Here is a 24,577-nt window from a genome sequence, read left to right on the forward strand (position 1 = left end):
CTGACAGCAAATGTGTGGATTTTTCCACACCAAACAATTCTCCACCAACTGGATGACCTGTTAACCTAATTCTGACACTGATTACCCAGAGTTAACTCAGATCCCAACAATTTTAAAGACACATCCAAGAAAACTGCCCTATACTTCGGATGCCTGTTCAAATTCAGGCTTCCTTTATTATGACTGAATCGCTATAATCAGGGTTTCCATGATCCCTTCCTCAAGGTCAGTACTTTGCTATAACGGTTCACAAAACTCAGGGGATCATTTACCAGTTTATCCATTTGTTATAAAGGATATTGCAAGGATACAGATGAACTGTGGAGAGGTACCTGTGCAAGGCATGAAGGAGCGGCATGGTGCATCCCTGCCATCATGTCTGTGTTCACCAACTGGGAAGCGCTCTTAACTCTGTCATTTAGGGTTTTTATGAGGTTCCACTGCGTAGGCATGAGTGATTATATCATTAGTCCTTGGCAGTTAACTCAATCTCCAGCCCCTCTTTGCTTCCTGGAGCTCAGAGGGTGGGGCTGACAGTTCAAACTTTCTTATCACATTGTGAGTTCTCTGGAAACCAGCCCCCTTCTTTCAGTCACCTCATTAGCATAAATGGATGTTTGAAAAGGGTTTATTACAAATATCAAAAGATAATCTTCTCATCCCTTTCACTCAGGAAATTCCAAGGGTTTAGAAGCTCTGTTTTAGGAACTGGGGACTAAGACCAAATATGTATTTATTTATCACAGTGTCAATTAATGTCCCCTTTTCCTTTATTCATTGATATGTGATTCATTCACTGATTATTATTTTGGGTATCTACTGTGTATCAGGTAATAGAATATGTCATTTGAATATAACAGTGCGCTACCCTCATGGAACATACAGAAAGTTTATATCATTTATTAGGCCGGAATGGATCCAAGAAGGCTTATTTCCAAACTGTTTTCTTCATTTCTTTAAGAACCATCTTAGACTTTACTTGGTACTTTTTTTGGAGGTGATAGTGAGCCAAGGACTTGCTACCCAGGGCACAGAGAAGCCAATACTATTCGCAAAAGAGAAAGCTTTACTGTGTAGTTAGCCAGCATGGAGGCCAGGAGCGCTAAGCTCAGGTCTGCCTCACAAGCACACAGTCAGGTGGCGGCAGGGGAATTCATAGGAAGAAAGATGGGAGAACCTGTTCGTTGACTGGATGTGGGAAGGTGTTTGACATAGGCTTAGACAGTCATCATGCCTCCACTGACCACGAGTTTCTTTTGTGGGTGAAGTTCTCATGTTCTGGGAGGAGGATTTTGAGTTTGCAACATCAAAAGGCCATTGACCATATGATCTGGCTTCCTCTGTGTCTGTCCATTCTTGAAAAGTAGGTTTTTTCAGACTATTCTTGAGTGACTTCTGGAGACTTTTCCCGAAAGCACTTGTTATTTGTAGAATTTATGTCCTGGTGTGAGCAGGCCTTACCTGATTTCAGATGTGAAGTTAGTATAGAATGAGTCACATTTCCTCTGATTTCCCTTTCTTCACTATTTGCCTGGAAGCTTTCTACTGATACCCATTGTTGCTGAGAATGAGTATAGGGGAATGGAATTGCTACTACCTCTATCATCTTGAATCTCTCACATGTGTTGAGAAACACACTCTCCATGTATGCCTGTGCACATGTTCAGGAGGATTTTCTAGGGATTTGGTCAGACAAAGATTAGTAGTTTGGGCCTAAGTTTCTGTACAGTATAGGAAGCCATGCCCTGGTGAGCCTCTGCTTCTTCCTCTTGGTGGTAGTTACATGGTGTGTTTAGGCTGTAGAAATTCATTGTACTATGCATTTATGGTGTGTGTACTTTTCTGTATGCAAATAGAAATGAATTATATTGATTAAAAGTGTTTACTTTAGAACAAGAAAAATATTAATGGCATTCATCTGTAATCCTTTTAGTATACAAATACAATAACATAAGTATGTTGTAATTATGATCATCACATATAACACATCAGATTTGGTCTCAAAATGAAATATTCTTTCCCTTTAGTGACCTCAACTTCTACCCTTGCTCTTCATGACTTGTCATTTGTTTCTTACATTTTCCCTTAAGTGGTTTCACTTAGAGAATCATACAGTCTTAAAACTGTAGATGTAATGATTTTCCAGTTTAACTTCCTTATTTTAAAGGTGTTGAAATTGAGATATACTTCAAGTTAAGTGCTGAGCAGGAAAGCCGGTACCTCAGTTCTTGGAGCTGTAGTTCTGTGTCTGTCTCCTCATACCACAGAGCTGCTGGGATCCAGAGGATTTAGTGCATGTCGTCAGTGTTCTGTTGTAGATGTGGTGAGGTCCTGGTGGAAGATATTGATTGTGGGTAATTCTCTCTGGTTCTAGTTAGAGTTAATAAGCCAATTTTGAAGATTATGGAAGGTGTGGGAAGAAATTCATTTAGCCACATGTGTCTGTAGTGCCTGTCTTTATGCTGTGCACTGGGATGTCCTTGTCATGGATTCTCTGTTTTAAGTACCTGCTTTGGAGTACCTACTGTTCCAGGTTTTCTTCAGGCTCATGCTGGTTTACAACCTTCCTTCTCCTTGAGTCAGCACAAAGTTAGATAATGCTCTACTTTTTTCCCAAGTGTGGAGACAGAAACTGGTCTCTGTACATGGGTGATTGGTGTAAAGCCAAGTTTAAGTCAGTCCTTGATTACAAAGAATCCTTGGGATAAGTCTTTGACTGATTGAAATACCAACCTAATGGTTTAAGAAAGCATTTGCAAAATTAAATGTAACAGTTGTGGCAGGCAGATACATGTAAACATGCTTGATCTCCTTATGCCTTTAAAAATAGCTTTATAGAAAAGTTCAACATCATTTGCAATTAGGGAAATGCAAACCAAAAATACATTGAGATTTCACCCTACTCCACTTAGAATGGCAATCGTCAAGAATACAAAATTCAATTGTTTAAAATAAAATCAGATACACTTTTACTTTTAATATCACTAACCCCTTTGAATGTCTGCTATTATGCTAATAAGCATATATAAACAATGTGCATTTTTGATATTTAGTGGATTTAAAAAAGAATACAAACAATAAATGCTGGAGAAGATGTGGAGAAAAAGGAACACTGTCACTGTTGGTAGAATTGTAAATCAGTACATCCATTATGGAAATCATTATGGGGTTCCTTAAAAGACTAGTAATGGAACCACCATATAACCTAGCTATATCACTTCTCAGTATTTATCCTAAAGAACTAAAATAATCATTTGATAGCCATACATGCATACCTATATTTATAGCAGCACAATTCACAATAGCCATACTATGGAACCAGTCAAGGTGACCATCAGTGGATGAATGGATAAAGAAAATGTGGTATACATACACCATGGAATTTTCTTCAGCCATAAAGAAGAATGAAATTATGTCATGTCCAGGAAAATGGATGAAACTTGAGAACATGGTTAAGAAAAAATGAGAGGGAGGTGGGTATGAAAAATGGTGGAATGAGACAGACATCATTACCCTATCCTATGTACATGTATGATTACACGAATGGTATGAATCTACATTGTGTACAACCATAGAAACGAAATTATGTACCCCATTTGTGTACAATGAATCAAAATGCAGTCTGTAAAAAATTAAATGCTAAATAAAAATAATAATAATTAAAAAAATAAATATAGCTATTGCTGAATATTGAAAAATAAAAAAACTAAACTAAAAACAGAACTACTATATGATATCACACTCCTGGGTGTGTATCAAAAGGAAATGGCAATCACTATGCCAGAGATACCTGCACTTTCATGTTCATTGCAGCATTTTCCACGATAGCCAAAATACGGGAACAAGTGTTCATTGACAGATGAAGGGACAAAGAAAATGTGGTGTATGTATATACTATTTGCCTTTAAAAAGATGAAAAAAAAAATGGATGTTCTGTCATTTATGGTAACATGGATAACATTGGAGGACAGTATGTTCACTGAAATAAAATAGACACATAAAGACGAAAAAAAAAAAAAAAAAAAAGAAAAAGGAAAAGAAAAATAAACCCAACTGGAAAAGTCAAGGGTCATATGTTTTCATCACATGTGGAAACTAGAGGGGGGAAAAATGGAAAACAAAGGTGAGGTTGGGGATCTCATGAAAGTCAAAGGGAGTTCAGTAGAGTGGAGGGAAGACACTAGGGGAAGAAAGGGAGAGGAAGAAAAGGGAAAATACTGGGGGAAAGATAGTAGCCAAATTTTATTGCTATATTGTGTTCTTGAGCAAATATATCACAACAAATTCCACCATATGTACAGCTATAATGCATCAAAAAAAAGGGAGAAAAAAAAACCTTTTATAATTAATAATTTTTTCCTTTTTTATACCTGTAATCCTGAGTTCATAGTTTTCTATTTTAGAAAAGCTAGAAATATTAAACTAGTGCTTCTAGAGTAAAGCGTCTGTCAGTGTTGTCATTATAAAATGCAATTTTAAAGGGTTTAGAAGTGAACTTTAAAAATTTGTTCTTGGCCAATATGTTGTATACAAAAATCTCTGTCCAGTATAATTTTCAGAAGAATTTTCGCAATAACACAAACTGAGATTATGTGGCAGAACCAGCTTACGTTGAACGTATTTTTATTGCTTTAGTCAAAGTAGGAGAAAGATGACAACTTTTAAAACGATTCACGTAAAACAGTATGAAACTTATTTCTAGACTTGTGCTCTTAGAAAATTGATTAAAATAATATTGCTCTATCATCAAAATGGTCACCATTGGCTTAAATATAAAAAAAAAATTGTACCACCACACCTAGCATAAGCCCCAAATCTTAGGTGACTTCAGAACAACTCTTAAGAAGAGATCTTAGCAGTTCATTTTAAAATCGATGTTTGCTTCTTTTCTTTCTTTACTTTTTTTTTGGTACCATGGATTGAATCCAAAGGCACTCAACCGCTGAACCTCATCGACAGCCCTTTTTATTTTTAGACAGGGTCTCACTAAGTTGCTTAGAGCCTTGCTAAGTTGCTGAGGCTGCCTTTGAACTCCTGATCCTCTTGCCTCAGCCTCCCAAGTTGCTGGGTTTATAGGCAGGTGCCCGTTCCCAGCTTGAAAGCAGCGTTTGAGGCTGCTCAGTGACTCTGTAACTGCAAAGAGTTTTTTTTTTTTGTCCTCTGCCCTAGTTTGTTGAAATAGCTTTCTGCTTGATACCAGGCTTAGTTGTCTATAAAGTAAGAAAATCCTGATGGGAAAGCAAAGATTTTTTTCTTTATTTTCTTTTTTTGGTGCATGATTGGAGATTTAGTGAAGCTGAAGAACTTCTTGTTAATGTAATTTTTTCCCAAATCTCTGAGCAGGTCTTAGCTTGAAGTGATCAACCACAATGCAAATAAGCTCCTTACTTTTATGTCATTGCAAGCACACTTAGACATAGAGTTCTACTGCATTTTACTGCTCATGGCCAGGTTTCTTCCTCATTCTTCTCTACTCTTTCTTCATAATTAAATCTCATAAGCAGATTGCCTCCAGGGTAATTTCAGTGAGGCAGCCAAACTGGCTTCAGAGTTGACAATAGCTTCCTCTTGTGTCACTTCTGAACCATGGAAGTGTGTTCATGTGTGTAGAGCCCCAGGGAACATTTGAGGTCTTGTCAGTTTGAAATGGAACATAACTTTGTATGAACTATGAATTGGAAATGATATTGAGTTGTGTGCAGTTGTTCAGAAATATAATCTCCGTGACGGAGAAGGAAATACCTCATTAAAGATATACTTTCTCCATCTCCGCACACCCATTTCTCTCCCAATACAAAGTAATGGTGCTGTGCCACACCTAGGGCGAAATGAGGTAAAAACAGCAACAAAACTCATTAGTATCATTTTAAGTCAAGTCATTGTTAAGTCACATATCCTTTTGCTTTAGATTCTCAGAGTCATCTGTCAGCTGCCAGCGTACCTTGCTGAGGTGGGGAAAAGTCTGCTTTAGCCCCAGACACTGAGGCATGTTGCTCTCTCTTCAGTCAACCTTACCCAGAGGCCACTTTTCCATCCTGGCCAGGTCCTGTTTTAGGTTGCTGATTCCAGGGAGGCAGGTGCTCATGTTGTCCTGACCTAGGAGGAGCTCACGGCTACAGTGTGAGGTATGGAAGTGGTAGCGGGCAGTGGGCAAATGTTTGAATTCACAGATCCTGAAAAATGGGTGTAGCTGGTGGAGGGACGCTCTTTGGAGAAGAGCAGCATGTTGCTTCTCAGAGTGTGATTGTTTATTAAGGGAAAGTCTCTATCAGTACTTACTTTGTTCAAATTGGTGTGGATTTGACCAGCAGAAGACCCACATGTTGACTTTTGTGTCATTTTGACATGCCTTTTTGCTTTGTGAATACTTCTTTACTTTCTGGGTGAATTCCCACCTTATCCTGTGCTTTCTCTGTACTATCCCTGGAATCAACCATTTTTCTGAGAAGCCTTGTTCCTTTTAGTGGAGAAATCCAGATTCTACCAGGCCCTTTAGGTGAACAAGAACAAGGAAATATATGTATGTGTACATATTTCCTTCCTTCCATCTATCCTTCCTTCCTTCCATCCTTCCTCCCACAGATCTGCAATTCCATTGCAGACAATGAGAAACCTGACTCTTACTGTCCATGTTATATTTGCTTTTTGTTCTTCCTGTTGTAACTAATATGCTGACCTTCTGTATTCCTCCAGGTCACCTTCCTTGCTCAGACTTCAGTCCGTGGTGCTCCTCCCTCCTCAGTGATTCCCACCATCACACCACATTATTTCTGAGCATGGTTCCTTTGAAAATTAGGAGTTCTAACTTTTATACAGGGAATCTTACAGCCAGTTCATCAGTGACACTTGGTGTAGATGAACCTCAGCTCTACTTACATTTGGAATACCTTAACATTTCTCATTTGATCTGTTTCTTGATGGTGCTTGTGCACACACAGACACCCCCCCCCCCCAATCTGGGTATGGACCCTAGAGCTTAGTGTATGCCAGGCAAGCACTCGATTACTGAGTTACATCCCCAGTCCTTTTTTATTTTATTTTGAAACAGGGACTTGCTAAGTTGCCCAGACTGGTCTTGAACATGTGACTCTTCCTGTCTCAACTTCCCAGGTAGCTAGGATTATAGGCATGTATCACTGCACCTGTCTCTCCTAAGCATCAAGTTGAGGAAATAAAAAAGAAACCGTGTGTGGGAGTGTGGGCACATGCACATGTTATATGAGCTAGCGTGTGCCTGTGTTGTTTAAAGTATGTAAGGATGACAGCCAGGGCCCTTCTTGGCAAGGAAGAGCTATCTTCCTTCGTGGATCCCTCCCTCCCTCCCTCCCTCTCTCCCTCCCCTTCCCTTCCCTTCCCTCCCCTCCTCCTTCGCTCTTCAGAAGCTTCCAGCTCTAACAACTCCTGTCTCTGTACTGTTCCTTCAACACGCTTGCTTCCTGGACTATTAGGCTGGGTCATTGTTTTCATCAGCCACCATTTCTTTGACGCATGCCGTGTTCTGCCACTGTTCGTGAGGCTATCCTTGGTCATCTCAGTAGGAGGCAGAATGGTCCTCTTATGTCCCAGAGCTTGTGCCATTTCAGTGAAAATGAAGGATGTGCTTTGTGGATCCTGCTCATTTCCCAGCGTTGGCAGGCTGATGCTAGTGATGTTTTTAAGAGTGCTACCTCATTGTAGCAGGAGCTATTTAATGCTTAACAGGTGCCTTGCACATTAAAATTTTTGTTAAATGTTTTATTGGCTTTTAAATTTTGTTAAAATGAAAAAATTTGGTACCTTTAGTTTGTTACCTTGGCTTATACTTTGAATATTTGTTTTGAGTTTTTGGTCTTCCCTGTATATAGATGCTGAACTATTTGGCTTCGGTACAAAAGAGACCTACTTGGTCCACATATTATTTTTCCTCAGTTTATTAAAGTACAGCTTACGTATAGTAAAAATTATCCCTTTTTTATTTTTAACATTTTAAAATTCTTTTTATACATGGCAGTAGAAGGTATTTTGAGATATCATACATACATGGAGTGTAACTTCCCATTTTTGTGGTTGTACATGATGTAGAGTTAACACTGATTGCGTATTCATATAAGAGCATAGGAAAGTTATGTCCAATTCATTGTACTGTCATTTTGATTCCCATCCCCCTCCCTTCCCTTCATTTGTCTTTGTCTAATCCCTGACCTCCCCTTATTGTGAGTCAGCATCCACATATGGGAGAGAACATTCAGCCTTTGTTTTTTTGGGAGTGGCTTATTTCACTTTGCATGATAGTCTCCAGTTCTATCCAGTTACCAATGCCATAATTTCATTCTTCTTATAGTGGCTCAGCAATATTCCATTGTGTATATATATACCACATTTTCTTTATCCATTCATTTGTTGAAGGGCACCTAGGGTGGTTCCATAGCTTGGTTATTGTGAATTGAACTGCTATAAACATTGATGTGGCTGCGTCACTGTAGTATGCTGATTTTAAGTCCTTTGGGATAACTTGGTCAAATGGTGGTTCTATTCCAGGTTTTCTGAGGAATCTCAGTACTGCTTTCCAGAGTGGTTTCACCAATTTGCAGTCCTACCAGCAATGTATGAGTGAACCTTTTCCCCACATCCTCACCAACATTTACTGTTGCTTGTATTCATTATTTGCCATTCTGACTGGAGTGAAATGAAATCTCAGTGTAGAGATGCTAGAGATGTTGAACATTTTTTCATATATTTGTTGACTATATTTCTTCTATAAAATGTTCATTCAGTTCCTTTGCCCATTTGTTGATTGGATTCTTTTTTTTTTTTTTTTTTTGGTATTAAGTTTTCAGAGTTCTTTATATATCCTGGAGATTAATGCTCTACTGAGGTGCCAGTGGCAAAGATTTTCTCCCATCTGTAGGCTTTCTGTTCACATTCTTGATATTTTTTTTTTTCCTGTGAAGAAACTTTTTAGGGAGCTGGGATTGTGGCTCAGTGGTAGAGTGCCTGCCTTGCATGTATGAGGCACTGGGTTTGATCCTCAGCACCACCTAAAAATAAATGAATAAAATAAAGGTACTGTGTCCATCTACAACTGAAAAAACCTTTTTTTTTTTTTTTTTTAAAAGAATGTTTATAGCAGCTCAACTTACAATAACTAAACTATGGAACCAACCTAGGTGCCCTTCAACAGATGAATGGGTAAAGAAAAAAAATATATATATGTACACACACGCGCGTGCACACACACACGCACACATACATACATACACACAATGGAATATTACTCAGCTTTAAAGAAGAATGAAATTATGGTATTTGCTGATAAATGGATGGAGTTAGAGAATATCGTGCTAAGAAGTGATTAAGCCAATCCCAAAAAACCAAAGGCCGAATGTTTTCTCTGATATGCGAATGCTAATTCACAATAAGGGGTGGGGAGGCTAAGGAAGATTACAGTTACTTTATATTAGGTAGAGCTGCATGACTGATGTGATCCTACAATATGTACAATCAGAAAAATGAGAAATTACAGCCCATTTGTGTATGATTTATCCAAATGTATAAATGCATTCTGTTGTCATATATAACTAATTAGAACAAATAAAAAATTTTTTTTAAAAGCAGCTTTTTAGTTTGATATCATCCATTTGTTGATTCTTGATTTTACTTTTTGCACTTCAGGAGTCTCAACAGTTCCTAAGTGGACATGATGTAGATTTGGTCCTACTTTTTTTTCTAATAGGCACAGGATCTCTTGTCTAATGCCTAGGTCCTTGATCCATTTTGAGTTTTTTGTCCAGGGTGAGAGATAGGGATCTAATTTCATTTTACTACATATGGGTTTCCAGTTTTCCCAGCACCATTTGTTGAAGAGGCTGTCTTTTGTTTAATGTACATTTATGGCACCTTTGTCTAGTATATAAGATAAATGTATCTGTGTGGGTTTGTCTCTGGGTCTTCTGTTCTATACCATTGTTCTTCATGTCTGTTTTGGTGCCAATATCATGCTGTTTTTGATACTATAGCTCTGTAGTATAATTTAAGGTCTGGTATTGTAATACCTCCTGCTTCGATTTTCTTGCTGAGTATTGCTTTGGTTATTCTGGGTCTCTAATTTTTCCAAATGAATTTCATGACTGCATTTTCTATTTCTATGAAGAATGTCATTGAAATTTTAATAGAAATTGCATTAAATCTGTAAAGCACTTTTGGTAGTATGGCCATTTTGACAATATTAATTCTGCCTATCTAAGAACATGAGAGATCTTTCCATCTTCTAAGGTCTTCTTCAATTTATTTCTTTAGTGTTCTGTGGTTTTCAATGTAGAGGTTTTCCACCTCTTTTGTTAGATTGATTCCCAAGTATTTTATTTTCTTTGAGGCTATTGTGAATTTCTCTTTCAGTTGGTTCATTACTGATGTATAAGAGTGCAATTGATTTATGGGTGTTAAAAAAATCATCCCTTGTAAGTGTTCAGTTCTGTGAATTTTAAAACCCGTATAGATTTGTATAGCGACCACCACAATCAAGATGGAAAGGTTGCTCCCCCAAATTCCCTTGTGACACTTTTCATTACCACTTGCTTTCACCCAAGCGCCCTTGCCAATCATTGGTCCGTTTTGTGCCCCTGTGGATTCGCCTTTTCCAGAATGTCATATATGGAATCTTTTTGAGTCTGGCTTGTCTCCTATTAGCATATACATGTGAAATTCATCCATGAGGTTTAGAGTTGCTGAGCAGCATTAGGAATTATTGCATGTATGTCTCCTAGTTTGTTACCCATTCAGTAGTTGAAGAATGTTTTGATTATTTCCAGTTTTTGATGATTAAAAATAAAGCTGCTAGAAGGAAGGAAACTAAAATGTACAGAGGGTCTTTTGTGACTGCAGTGGCAACAGAAAGGTATGGTGGAGAAAACAATAGAGATTAGGATAGATGATGATCTGAATACACCTTTTATTGTAGTTCTTCTTGCTAGTTTTTATTGCCATCTCCAGTCCTTTTCAGGTAGTTCTCAGAGTTTCCTTACCCAGATTTATCCTTATTAGTCCAACTTTTTCTTTCCATTGTTCTTTAGAATTTTAATTCTGTGATTAATTTTTTAATTAGAAAAGAAGGAATAAAGCTAAGTGATCATTGTTATTACCCATCTTTGTGTGGACAGATGCTTTATTTCCTCTTGGTTAAATAAATATATAGTAGTGGAATTGCTGGTCATAAGGTAAGCATGGGTTCATGAGACACTGTTAGGCAGTTTTCCAAAGTAGTATACCAGTTTTCATTCCCTGTAAAAATACCTGAGTGATGGGCTAGAGTTGTGGCTCAGTGGTAGAGCATTTGCTTAGCACGTGTGAGGCACTGGGTTCAATCCTCAGCACCACATGATAAATAAAATAAAGTTATTATGTTCATCTACAACAAAATATTTTTTAAACAATATATGAGTGATTCAGTTTCTCCTTATCTTCACCAGCACATGGAGCTATGGTTTTAGCCTTTTACTCACAGATAGTAGTATCTCCTTGCTGTCGTTTGTTGTATTTCATTGTGAATTTTCCTCATGACAGAATGATACTGTGTGTGTGTGTGTGTGTGTGTGTTTATGGTCATTGTATTACATATATTCTTTTTTACCAATTTAAATTTTTCTTCATATTTAATGAACTATAAGAGTTCTTTATGTAATATAGAAAAGGTTTTATTGCTGTGTGTATAATTTTTTTTGTGTGTGTGTATGTACCCAATTTTCTTAAGGATGCTTTTTTTGAATAGCAGTTTTAATTTTTTTCCTGAATTTTTTTATTGGTGCATTATAGTTGTACATAATGGTGGCATTTGTTATTACATATTCATATGTGTACACAATATAGCAGTATAATTTGGTCAATATCACTGTCCTGTACTTCCCCCTCCCTCCCCTTCCCCTACCCCCTAGAGAAGTTTTAATTTTAATGAAATCCAATTTATCAAATATTTCTTTTATGATTTATGTTTATGGTTTTCCTGCCTCATATATCTTTGTCCCAAAGTTACAAAGATTTCTTTTTTTCTTTCTTTTTCAAATTGTAACAAGAACTTTTAACTCAAGATTACCTCTTAACATTTTAAGTGTCCAGTGTCATTACATGTGGGTATGAGGCTGTACTGGAGACGTCTGGAATCTTACATAATGAAACTTTCTATTTGTTGACCAGCCACCACATTTCTTCTTTCGCCAGTCTTTGGCAATCACTAGTGTACTCTATTTCTGGAAATAGCATTTTTGTATTATAGAATTTTATTTTCACATTTATTGCAAGTTAATTTTTATATATGCTATGAGGACAGGGTGGAATTTCTTTTCCCCCATGTGGATATCTACTTGTTTCAGCACACTTGTTGGAAAGACTGTCCCTATTGGATTATTAGAAGTCAGTTGACTTTACAAACATGATTTATGCCTAGTCTCTAGATGCTGTCCATTGAGCTATATATCTGTCCTTATTGAAGCTTTTGATACAAGTTATACCTGTTCCTGAAAACTATTTTGGCTATTCTATTTCCTGTGTATTTTCATAGGAAATTTAGAATTAGCTTGTTTTATGAGAAAAGCCTATTGGAATTGTATTGAACTTGTAAGACAACTTGGGATCAATTAGCATAGTTTGATGTTGCCCTGTTGTTTAAATCTACTTTAATATCTCTTGATATTTCTGTAGTTTTCAGTGTGTACATTTTGCCTATATTTTGTTAGATTGTTTTCCAGGTTGTTAATGTGTTTTGATGCAATAATAAATGATTATTTCTTTAATTTTGCTTTTTAGTCACTCATAGTGTAGAGAAGTTTCTGTACAATGTCCTATGACACAGTTAATCCTTTTAATGGCTTCTTCAAAGCTTTTATAGAATTTTTTCTCTCTGTGTATATGTAACACTGTCAAGAGAAATTAGATTTAAATGGTAAAGTGCCCCTGGGTTCAATCCCCAGTACTAAAAGAAAAAAAGAAAGACTTAAGTGGAGAGAAATATTTTCTTCATAGATTGGAAAACTCCGGTTTATGCCTTTTGGTCCCAAATTGACCTGTAGATTCAGTACAGTTCCAAAATTGACCTGTAGATTGAGTGTAGTCCCAATAGACTTTCCTCATAAAATAGATACATGCATACACACACACACACACACACACACACACACACACACACACACGGGAGTGGAATCTCTGTACATTGTTATTGGGAATAAAGGCTGTTTTGCTTCTTCTATTCCAATCTGTACGCCTTTTAGTTGTTTCTTGACTTATAAGAGATCTTCACTGCATGTTGAACACAGAGGTATTCAGAATGGATATTCTGGCCTTGTTCTTAATTGTAGGTGAAAAATAGAATGATTATGATGTTAGCTTTAGGTTTTTCATAGATGCACTCTATGAAACTGAGCAAATACCCTGATAGTAAATTTTGATCATGAATGGAAGTTGTATTGTGTCAGATGCTTTTCTTTGCCTACTGAAATGTTCATATGGATTTTTCTTTTTTTTTAACATGTTGAATTGCATGGATTGAATTTTTCTTTTTGTTTTTATTTTTATTTTTCATTGACACATAGTATTTATACATAATCTTGTTTTCATACATGTGTTTATTGTGTAAGATCAAACCAGGGTAATTAGCATATTAAATGGATTGAAATTACACTATTAAATTAACCTCTCCTTAACTTGATTTGCTAGTAAATTTTGACAAATCTAACATGTATATTCATGAGATATTCATATTAATGTGTATATTAACATGTATATTAACATGTATATTCATGTTAATTTGTAGCTTACTAGTCTGTAATGCCCTTGTCTAGTTTTGGTATCAGGATAATCCTGGTCTTATAAAATGAGTTGGGAAATATATCCTCCTCCTGTATTTTAAGAAACTTTTTTTTTTTGCGGTACTGGGTATTGAACCCAGGGCCTTGTGCTTGTGAGACAAGCACTCTACCAGCTGAGCTATATCCCCAGCCCTTGAGAAACTTTTACAAGATTGGTATTCTTATGTGTTTGATAACATTTACTAGTGAAACCTTCTGGGCTTGGATTATTCTTTTAAAAGCCTTTTAGTTCTAGTTTAAATTTCTTTATTGACATAAGACATGGTAGTTAAAACATGATGCTATTTTTTTTTTTTTTCACTGAAGAAGTTTTTATTGGCCACAGCCAGCTGCTCCTGCTCCAGCAGCAAGCACCTTCTTCCTTGGCAATGCAGTCTTTTCTTATGTGGTCCCATGAATGCTTTCTTCTCTTCCATAGTCTGGAAATGGCCATGCCAAACTTAGAAGTGGTGTCAATGAACTTAAGGCCCTCCTTCTCCAGAGTGCACCGTTTGGTCTGTACCAGTAAGGACTTGCGTAGGATGAGCATACACTTCTTGGTTCCCACCACACAGCCTTTCAGCATGACGAAGTCATTGGTCACTTGACCACAGTGGACAAAGCCACCCTCTTGTCAGACAGGTCAGAGTCAGTGGAAGCTTTATTCTTGATTAGTTTGCCATCCTTGACGAGGTAGCCCTGGCCAGTCTTGTAGACCCTCGTGTTGATCCAGTGCAGTGACGGTAGCCTTTCTGCCCAGCCCGAGCCAAGGATGCCAGGCTCCTATACAGGAAACCTTGTGCAGCCCTCAGTGGTTCTTGCGCGACAGCTTCTTGGTATGCCAGTGACTGGTGACCCCATTGTAGCCTTTGCCCTTGGTCACACCAGTGACATCAGTCATCTCATCCTGTCCAGACACCTGGTTCATAGGACCTGCTGCTTCAGCCTCTCTCGGCCCAGTCCAGTTTCTGAGCCTGGATCTCCATCAGGTGGACTTTCTTCTGGAGCAGAGGAAGCAGCACATCTGGGTGTAGGCGACAGAGCAGATGACCTGGCGGTATTTCTTCATGCTGCTGAAGTCCTCCATTTGCTTCTTGCCCTTGTCATCCTGCCGCGTCTTGTGGTATTTGGTGAGGGCCTTCTTAGATTTGTGCCAGTTCTTATAGACGCGCCTTTTGCACTCATCACTGACATGCTCAGCAAGAAGGTCTGGAAGGCTCAGAGGCCTCGAGGGGTTTCCATGTAGCCCACAGTGCCTACAACCATCACGGGTGGTGTCTCCACTACGGTCACAGCCCCCACAACCTCCTTCTTGTTCACCTTGGATCCTGACCTGTGGACTTTCTGCATGATGTGGGTCATGCCAGCCTTGTACCCCAGAAAGGCTGTGAGATGGACAGGCTTGGAAGGGTTATCTTCACCTTCCCACGATGCCTGCTGCTGCCCTTCCCAGGCAAGAAGCCCATGGATCCAGGTCTGGGAGCAGAGAACTTCCTGTGATTTATCTGATGCCAAATCCTGCTGGTAGAGGTCCATGATGCTATTTTTGACACTTTTTATATTGATAACAGGTATCAATCTGAAGGCTATTCAGATTTTCTACTTCTTCTTGTGTTTATCTTGATAATTTATTACAGTTGGAGAATTTGTCCTTTTCATTTAAATTGTAGAATATTGGTCATAAAGCTATTCATAGTAGTTCTATATTATCCTTTTAATGTCTGTAGGATTTCTAATGATTATCAATCACTCTTTTGTTTCTGATATTAGTCATCTGTGTATCAGTCTAGTGGAAAGTTTATCAATTTTATCAGTATTTTAAAATAATAATTTTTGATCACATTCATTTTTTATTTTTCAGCTTTTCTGTTTCATTGATTTTTTTTTTCTCTCTTAAGTTTATTGTATCTTTCTTCCTAATTATTTTGGGTTAAACTATCATCTCATTTGTCCTTTGTCCTCAAACTTAGGATATGTGTTAGTTAGGTTTCTTTTACTATGATAAATACCTGAAATGATAACTTAGAAATAGAAAAGGTTGAGCTTATCTCACAGTTTTTGGGGTTTCAGTCCATGGTTGGTTGCTTTGTACCTGGGCACATCATGGTAGGAGTGTATGGCAAAACCAGACTGCTCACTTCATGGCCAAGAAGTGAAAGAAAATGAAGAGACTACAGTCCCACAGTACTCTTCCAGGACACGCCTCCACTGATCTAAAGGCCTCCACTAGGCCATACCTCTTGATGTTTGTACCACCTCTCAGTAGCGTCAAGCTGGTTCCAAGTCTTTAACACATGGACCTTTTAGGGACTTTTCAAATTCAAATTGAAGCAAGGCTGAAGCTTAGCCAGTTGATATTAGCCCTTCTTTTTCTTTTTTCCCCCTCTTTTCATTATAGGCACATCTTAGAGCTACATAGTTTCTGCCAAACACTTCTTTAGATGCATCACATAAATATTGATGTTTTATTTTTATTATCATTCAGTTCCAAATACTTGAAAGATTTCTTTGACCCATTTATTATTAAGTGTGTAGTTGAATTTCCAAACACTTAGGAGCTTTTCTAGATCTGCTGTTATTAATTTCTAACATAATTGAGTTCATTGCCAGTGTTTTGAAGTCTGCTGAGGCTCATTCGACTCAGTGTATAGTCTTGGTAAGTGTTCTACATACAGTTGAGAAGAATCTGTATTCTGCACTTGTTCAGTGTCATGTTCTGTAAATGTCTCTCAGGTTAAGGTGACTGCATGAGTTGTTCAGGTCTTCTTTGTCCTTGCTGATATTTTGTCTGGTTTTCTTATTTATATGTGAACATACCTGTGATTGAGAATTTATTCATGTCAGTTTTTAAATTAATTTTTAATATTTGTTCTAATTGGCTATACATGACAGTAGAATGCATTTTGACACACTGTACACGAATGGAGCACAACTTCTTCCTCTGGCAGTACATGGTGCCGAGTCACACCAGTAGTGTAATCATACATGTACATAGGGTGATAATGTCTGTCTCCTTCCACCATCCTTCCAATCCCCACTGCCCCTCCCCTCACTCCCCTCTGCACAGTCCAAAGTTCCTTCATTCTTCCCTACCCACCCACTATTCCTTCAGTTTTTGCTTTGTTATATAGCTGAATCTTTTCTATTAAGTGCATATATATTTACAGTCATTCTGTCTTACTAATGCATTTCCTCTTATCAACATGAAATGTTCTTTGTTCCCAGTAAATACCTTTTTTTAAAAAAATTTACTCTTTAATGCAGTCACTTCAACTTTATGAGAATGTTTTCAGAGATGGGAAATGAGGGAACATTTCTATACTGATATGAGGGGGAGCAATGACTAGGGGACTGAGGGTATACTCTAAGTACGAAGCCCGCACGGCAAGAAGTAGTGGCCGGAGCACACGTGCTGGGGTTGGTCTTGTGTGGAGGAAGGGGATCACTTCATCTCTGGTTTTAGGCAAGAGGAAGGAATGGTTGGTTATAGATACCACTCAGATTTTTAGAGTTGGCCATACCTGAAATCTAGCAATAGGTATAGAGTTTCTGTTGTGCCAGAAACCACTAATCAGAGAAATATAGTTTCAGTTTCTGTTAATAATGAGAATAGTAGTTCAAGTTTTGCATGACTTCTCAGGTAAGTGTGCCTAATCTCTTAGTAGTGAACTAATGGTATGGAATATTCTCAGGCTTTGGAGTTGTGGCCCTTATATTGGTTCCTAAAATTTTTTCATTGTTGTCTGATTTTCTGAAATGGTCTTATTTGAGCTTACTTTTCAGTAAGGTCTGGGATATTGAAGTGTGTCTCTAAGATGAGAAATATATTTTGCTGCAGGTTGGTATGATCTAAAGGGATCTGAGGTCAGGTACTGTGTTCAGTCTCTACTCATACAAAACGTTAGATACAAATATACAAATGACCTTTTTTTTGTTGCATTTGACAAGGTTTTTAAACTTCTTAGATTATTTTCTTTCTTTTATATTATTACATCCCTGATTTGATTCTGCATCAAAAATTGTGATTCTACAAGGGGAATAATCTTTGACTCAGGCAAGCACTGAAAATTTTATAAGTAGCTTTCTTTTTTTTTATTTTTTATAAGTAGCTTTCTATGAATAAAAATACAGAGAATTGTCTTTTAAAAGAATTCTATTTGGAGCATGTCTAAGGAGACTTAAACTTTATCCTTTAGTAGGACCAAAAACTAGACCACATTCCTCAGATTGGTGAAGTGTCAGTCTAGTCCACCTCCTTGTCGTGGTGATTGGTGCAGAAGTGAGCCGGCAACCTGGATCAGTCGTGGCAGATCTGATCCTGTGACTGTACTGCAAAGTGCCTTAGCAAGAGCTTCTCTCTTTCCCCCCGGGTCTCTAAGAGAATGGGATGTAATTCTAGAGCTGCTGGCATCCTCCTTGCATCCTTCATCTTTCTCTGTGGGGAAAGAGGCCACCCTAGTAAGTGATCTAATACTGAGAAAACTGAGCTGAGACGCACACATATGCACACGTAGTCCTGTAAATACCGTCTGAGCCCCTCAGTGTGATCAGATTGACTGCATTACATAAGCTAATAAATTACTCTTAAAAACCCAGACATTCAAGTTGATTTTCCAGTCTCTTGAAATTAAAAGAAGAATTACAAATACATTGGATATGTTTTAGAGACTTAAGTCAGAATGCAATAAAGAGTAATAGTAAAAGAAAAGCAGCCACTCATGTACAAGGTCAAGATCTGAATGGTAAGATCAAGAATAGAAAAGTAGTTCCTAGTTAAGAGAAGTCTGTGGAAGATTTTTAGTAAGAGTATAATATAATCTGATTTTTATTTCTGGAGCTCTGTAGGATGCTGTCACTGAGAATTCCAGGGAATTTGTGGAGATATAAGAGCTTTTAAAAAGGTAAGTGAAGGATTTGGTGACTAGAATGTTAAGCACTGGAAAGGGTGAAAGGTTGTAAGCCTGGAAGGAGCTGAGGATGGTGTAAGGAGAAAGGGAAGAGCAGGAGCAGGTGTTAGTGGATGTTTCGAGTTTCAGGTGGTAATGGCATAGTGAGTTGTCTAGGAAATACTGTTGAGTTTTGGTAACAGAAAGCAGTCAGGAAAAGAATGAGTTTTCCTTCTCTTACTTCCCTCCCCATTCTGCCAGAGGAGAAAGAAGGTTGAAAGAAGCTATATAAACTCAATACCAGCCGCCACCCAACTGAGAAGGGTGTGGGGATTTTCTCAGTGTGATGTCCTGTGAAGATACCATAGGTAAAGGGGATAACACTATTGTAATGTAAAGGAAGATCTAGGTGGAACATCTAGGCTCATGACTTTCCTACTTACTTGCTTTGTAACCTTTGTTCAAGCCTCTCAACTTCTCCAGGTGTTTTTCAGGGGAGGGGCCTTGCAGGGGATGGCACTGAGATGCATGCTAGGCAAATGTTCTACCACTGAGTTACACCCTGAGCTCTGTCCCCTCCAGTTGTAAGATGGTATCAGTAAATACTCTACCTACTATTAAGTTATTGTAGAGTTTCAAAGAGGAGATGTATATAACTTATTTTGTATATACAGAAAGTTGCACAAAACTGTTCGGCATCACTGATTTAAAATGGGCAGGCTGGGCACAGTGGAGCACACCTGTAGTCCCAGAACTTGAGAGGCTGAGGCAGGAGGGTCACTTCTAGGCCAGCCTGGGCAACAGAGTGAGACCCTGTCTTGATAAATAAATGAGACCAGGTGCTGGGACTGGGGCTCAGTGATAGAGTGCTAGCCTGGTACATGGGAGGCACTGGGTTTGAGCCCTAGCACCACATAAAAACAAACAAACAAACATATATATGTGTATTTTGTCCATCTGTAACTTAAAAAAAAAAAGCTAAAAGAAAATAAATGAGACCAATCTTTTAAATTGTCTGTGTTGTTGCATGTCTTTTCTAGGCTTGAAGGTAACTCTTGGAGTTCATTTGCACTGTGATGCAGTGCTCTTCAGGGTGGGTGCTCAGACAGAGCCATTTTGTAAGGCAAAAGCCATCTGGCCGTATGAAAGAGGCAAGAGACTCTTGGGAGTTAGAAGTTTGATTGTTGAAAATTATAGCCAATATTAGATGTTGCAGACTGCACACTGATATCATCTTGTGTGTGTGTGGAGGTAGAAATTGAGGAAATCCTTATTACTTAGACAAATAGTTATCTTTTTGACTGTGTGACATTTATCAACACTCATTTACTCAATGAATGCATATTGAGCACCTACTATGTGTTAGGCACTGTATTAGATGCTGGGATATAGCAGTGAACAAATGGAAAACTTCTTTGTCTTTCTCAATTCCACTGGGAAAGCATCCCAACATTAGACAATAGAGTCTACGTAGCATGCTCAATAAGTAATAAGTACTAAGGTGGAAAAATTAAGAAGAGAAATATGAATACGGGGAGTGAGTGTGAGATTTTAGGTAGGGTGGCCTCATAGGGAAGATGCTTTGAAAAAGAACTGAGGGAATGAGAGAGCTCTCCTTGTGGGGACCTCAGGGAGCATCAGTATGACTCAGGGAGTAGCAAAGAGGCCAAGGTGGAGAATTTTGGCCAGGGAGGTTAGAGAGCTTGGGGGTGAAGGTACAGATGAGTAGGGCTTGTGTATCATTATTGTTAGGAATTTGGTTTTAGCTCTAACTGAGATGGAAAGGCTTAGAGGGTTAGAGTGGAGAATTAGCATGATGTGACTTACGTTTAATGGGCTCAGTCTGACCACTGTGTTGGGAATAGGCTGAAAGTGGGCAAGAGCGGAAGCTGGGTGAGAAGTGGTGGAGACTGAACCAGGATGGTTGCAGTGAAGGTCGAGCTGACAGAATTGACAGGTGGGATGTGGGGCAAGGTGGGGTGGGGTGGGTGTTAGGAAGTGACATCAGTTGACTGAATGGTAAGGATGGCACAGGGCTTTTGGCTTACGTCACTGGAAGAGTGGAGATAGTTTGTGTGAAATGGATAAAAGCTGCTTGTGGATGAACTCCCTGAGGCAAACAAAGTTCCTGATAACACACACATCTTTGAAAATGTCTGCAAATATGTCTTTAAGATGTAGTGTCCATGGTTGTATTAAAGTGAAAGAGGCTCATTGGCCAAACCCTGTCAAGAACTCCCTGTGGAAATATCAATTGCTTTTCTTGGCTCCAAGGTATTTCCTGAACAGTGTATTATACTTTGTCCCAAGTGTGCCATTAAAGGATTTGAAAGTTTGTTCAAACATGTGTGGCAGGTAAGTGCTGTCACTAAAGCCTAGCTAGAGGATCCAAGAAAGGAAAAGCAGCCCCTTAGGTGGACTTCCTGACTTGCATTTGCACTGCATCACAGGCTCTGGTGGTGGGCTGGGGTGTATGGTCTCCTGGGCTCGACCTTCTGCTGACTTTGTCTCAATTGCCCTAATTTCAGCAGAAGTGTCTGCGCACAAAGATATCTGTGAATCTTTTGGAAAAGTTCCATATGCCAAGATGATAGCAACCCCCACCATAAGGGAAATTAATAGAGTTTATATGCTGGAATACTTTTCCATGTAAATATAGACTTTTGTATGATTTTAAATAACACCCTTCAAAGATGGCCTTTGTATTCAAGGAAGTGTTTTTCTATATCAGTGAACAGGGAAGCTGTGAAAGTCTAATGGAAATGTTATCTGATATTTTTATTTAGGATTCTGTTTGAATATTTGGTTTCAGGGACTTTTTTTTTTTTTTCTGTTTGCTCCCCAGTTTAGAAATACGATATGTTAATTTTAAAAGGAAAGGAAGAAAGATCTAATGCACATCAAACAGTTATGAAGTGGCCAGTTCCTCCTCTTGATTCTGGTGAGTTTGAATTGCTTTTTGCAGTTGATCTAATTTATTGCACAGTATAGACAGTTTCCCTCACTCCTGAGTGGCAGAAGACTACTTCACAACTAGAAGGATCAGGAAATAGCCCTATTAGCTGCTGCTAGAATTAGGCTTTCTCTTCTTCTGGCTATTTGTGACTGTTGCTAAGGCTGATGTGTTCGAATTGGGGCACAGTGAACTTATATTGAAAACTAAGTTATAATTTAGGTGTGAAGTCCTAGAATCACTTTAGAAAAAAAAGCATTTATTTTGGTGTCTTCCAGTTTTATTTGCTTGTATTTATTCATGTTTGCCACTTATGGTGGTCAGCTCTCTACTATTGACCGTTTCCTGGTTTCCAGACACGTTGTGTTAATGGAAGACATTGCAGTACATGTAGCATCTTATGAATATGCATTCATTTTGTGGTTCTTACTACTTGGTAATTATTTTATTTTTCTCTTGTTATTTTATTTTTGCAAATTCTTCTTTTAAAGCTGATTCAAATCTTATTCTCTTCAGAAGAAAATGGAGTCAATATATGTTATGTTTTATGTGCTAGGCATCGTGGAAGACTCTGGGAAATATAAAGGTGAATGCCAACTGGTTTGCTCTCTGGTGGAGGAGAGCAATAGGGAAACAAATAAATGGAATTTAGCTGAATCAAAGAACTCTACAAAGAAGGAATAGCCAAGGACTAGCAATGGTCCAGAGGGAGGAACAGAACTGTTCTGCAGAGAGGGAGGATAGCAGAGGAACAGTCACAGAACAGCTGGCTCTTGAATTTTACTTGCCAGGCAAACCCAAGGTGCAGAGGCATTTCACATAACGGGTGTCAGTGGTGGAACTGTGTGTGCAAAGTTCACTTGGAATCTGTCTTCAGCTCCTGTAGGAGATTTCCTTCAGAGAGTTTGGGACCACGAGCACTAGATTTAGAACCCTAGACCTGTGCATGTGTGACAGCCCTGCCATTTAGGGTCTGTGGGTCGCAGTGTGTCTGAACTTGTTTCCACCTCTGTGAGTTGGAGATGATGATTCTCCTCCGCATCACCCAGGATCAGTGTGTGGATCAGATCTGCTAATGTGTATGAAAGCACAGGGGAGATTGTGCAGCATGAAAGTGACATACTCTATAAGTCTTGATACTTATTTTGATTCACATATTCACAGTTACGTTTAAATTTTCTGCATTTCCCTAACTCCTGTCTTGTTGGACCCCTTTTATTTGAGTCTCTCCTCAGGGCTCTGTTTTCAGCCCTGGGACACCTTTGCTTAGCTGCCAACTGGTGGTGGGTAACTCCCTAGTCTCATGTCTGTCCTCAGTCTTCAGCCCCACATTTCCACGTGTGGCCTGGGTGTTCCTCATCATCCTGAGCTTTTGGGTCTGAAGACTACATCTTCCTCCTGTTGAACTGCTCCTCCTTTTGTTTCTGTTAGCTGAGTTCAGAGTCTTGCAATGAACTTCCTCCCCTGCTTCACTTGTTCTTCAGGATTTAAAAAGCTCTCCATGGAGTTCATTTTTATTATTAAATCATTCTCCTGCTGCCAGTGTTGTGGTGCACACCTGTAATCTCACCTGCTTGGAAGACTGAGGCAGGAGGGCAACATAGCGAAACCTCTTCTCTAAAAAACAAAATCAAACGAACAAAACAAAATATTTCACTTTTTATGTTCTTACCACATTCCAGGCACCTAAGAGTTTTTCACACATTATCTCAGTTCCCACAACAACTTTATGGTATTCAATGGTTTTGCCCCCATTTTAAAGGTAGTAAAACTAAGATTCAAAGCAATTAAATCGTTTTTCTAAGATCGCATAGCTAGAAAGCATCTGAGCCATGATTGGACCCCAGTTGTGTGGGCTTATAGGGTTCATGCTTGCTCTATCAAGTAGCACTCACTTGATAATGAAGGTGAGCGTCAGCAAAAGGGCATTTAGTCCTCTTCACACCTTTCAGAACTTCTCCCCCTCCTACTGTGCATTGTCACAATTGACTTGCCATTCCTAAATGACAGCTTGCATTTTCTTATTGCCTTGTGTTCGCACAGCTGTTCTTTCTTAGCTTGTCTTTTTCATGGGCTCACCTGTGAAATCCTGAGGAAGGCAAGGTGGGGCAGTGGACCCAGCCAGGGCTTGGGTGTTGGTGGATCTGTTTCTGCTTGACCGTGCAGCCCTGCTCTGCCCCAGGAAGGGCTGGATCAGTTTGTGTTCATGCCAGCAACGCGTTGCTGTGTATTCTTGTTAACATTTGGTACTGTCTGGAGTTTCAGTTTTTGTCCATCTGTGGGTGTGTGGGGTATCTCACTGAGGATTGAACTTGCTTTTCTCTAATGTCTAATGAGGCTGAACTCCTTTCCATCTTCATTGGCTGTTTGGCATTTCTACTTTGTGAAGTACCTTTAAGTTTTTCCCCATTTTTCTATTGAGGTTTCTGTCTTTTATTGATCTGTAGGAGGTCTTTATATATTCTAGATATGAGCAGTTCTGTGGCTTATCTTTTCAAATTTCTTTTATGGTAGCTGAGAATGAAAGGAAAATTTAAACCTTAATGGAGTTGGATTTATCTTATTTTCTTTAATGGCAGTGCTTTAAAACCTTTTTAAAACATATTTTCTCATGTCATTTTCTACAATTCTGCCAGCTGTTTAGATTAGCATCTTCTGTAGCCATTTTTCTTGCATGCTAAATGGTGTCTTGGACCCAGCCAGTGTTCTTATCTTTGAAGTAGACTTCTCCAAGGCACCTCACCATTCCTTGGCTGACACAGGCTTGTACCTGCTGCTTTTCCCAGGAGGTGTGTCTTTTCCTCTCTTGGGTCTCTGATTCTGAAAATAGGCCTCCTCCCTGTTGCTTTCAGTGCTAAACTTCTCACAGCTGCCTTTCAGTTTCTCATCCATCCGTCATGGTCTTTCAAGTTCCCCTCGACCCCCTG

At 38.8% G+C, this 24,577-nt stretch overlaps 1 protein-coding gene and 1 pseudogene across 1 annotated transcript in view; one reads left to right on the forward strand and one right to left on the reverse strand.

The window, feature by feature from the left end:
* Positions 1 to 24,577, forward strand: part of Dis3l2 (DIS3 like 3'-5' exoribonuclease 2) — a 356,804-nt gene that overhangs the window by 87,844 nt on the left and 244,383 nt on the right.
* On the reverse strand, positions 14,114 to 24,542 carry LOC124981340 (60S ribosomal protein L3-like; annotated as a pseudogene).

This window comes from Sciurus carolinensis, chromosome 3 (genome assembly GCF_902686445.1).
Source record: "Sciurus carolinensis chromosome 3, mSciCar1.2, whole genome shotgun sequence".
Classification (NCBI taxonomy): domain Eukaryota; kingdom Metazoa; phylum Chordata; class Mammalia; order Rodentia; family Sciuridae; genus Sciurus; species Sciurus carolinensis.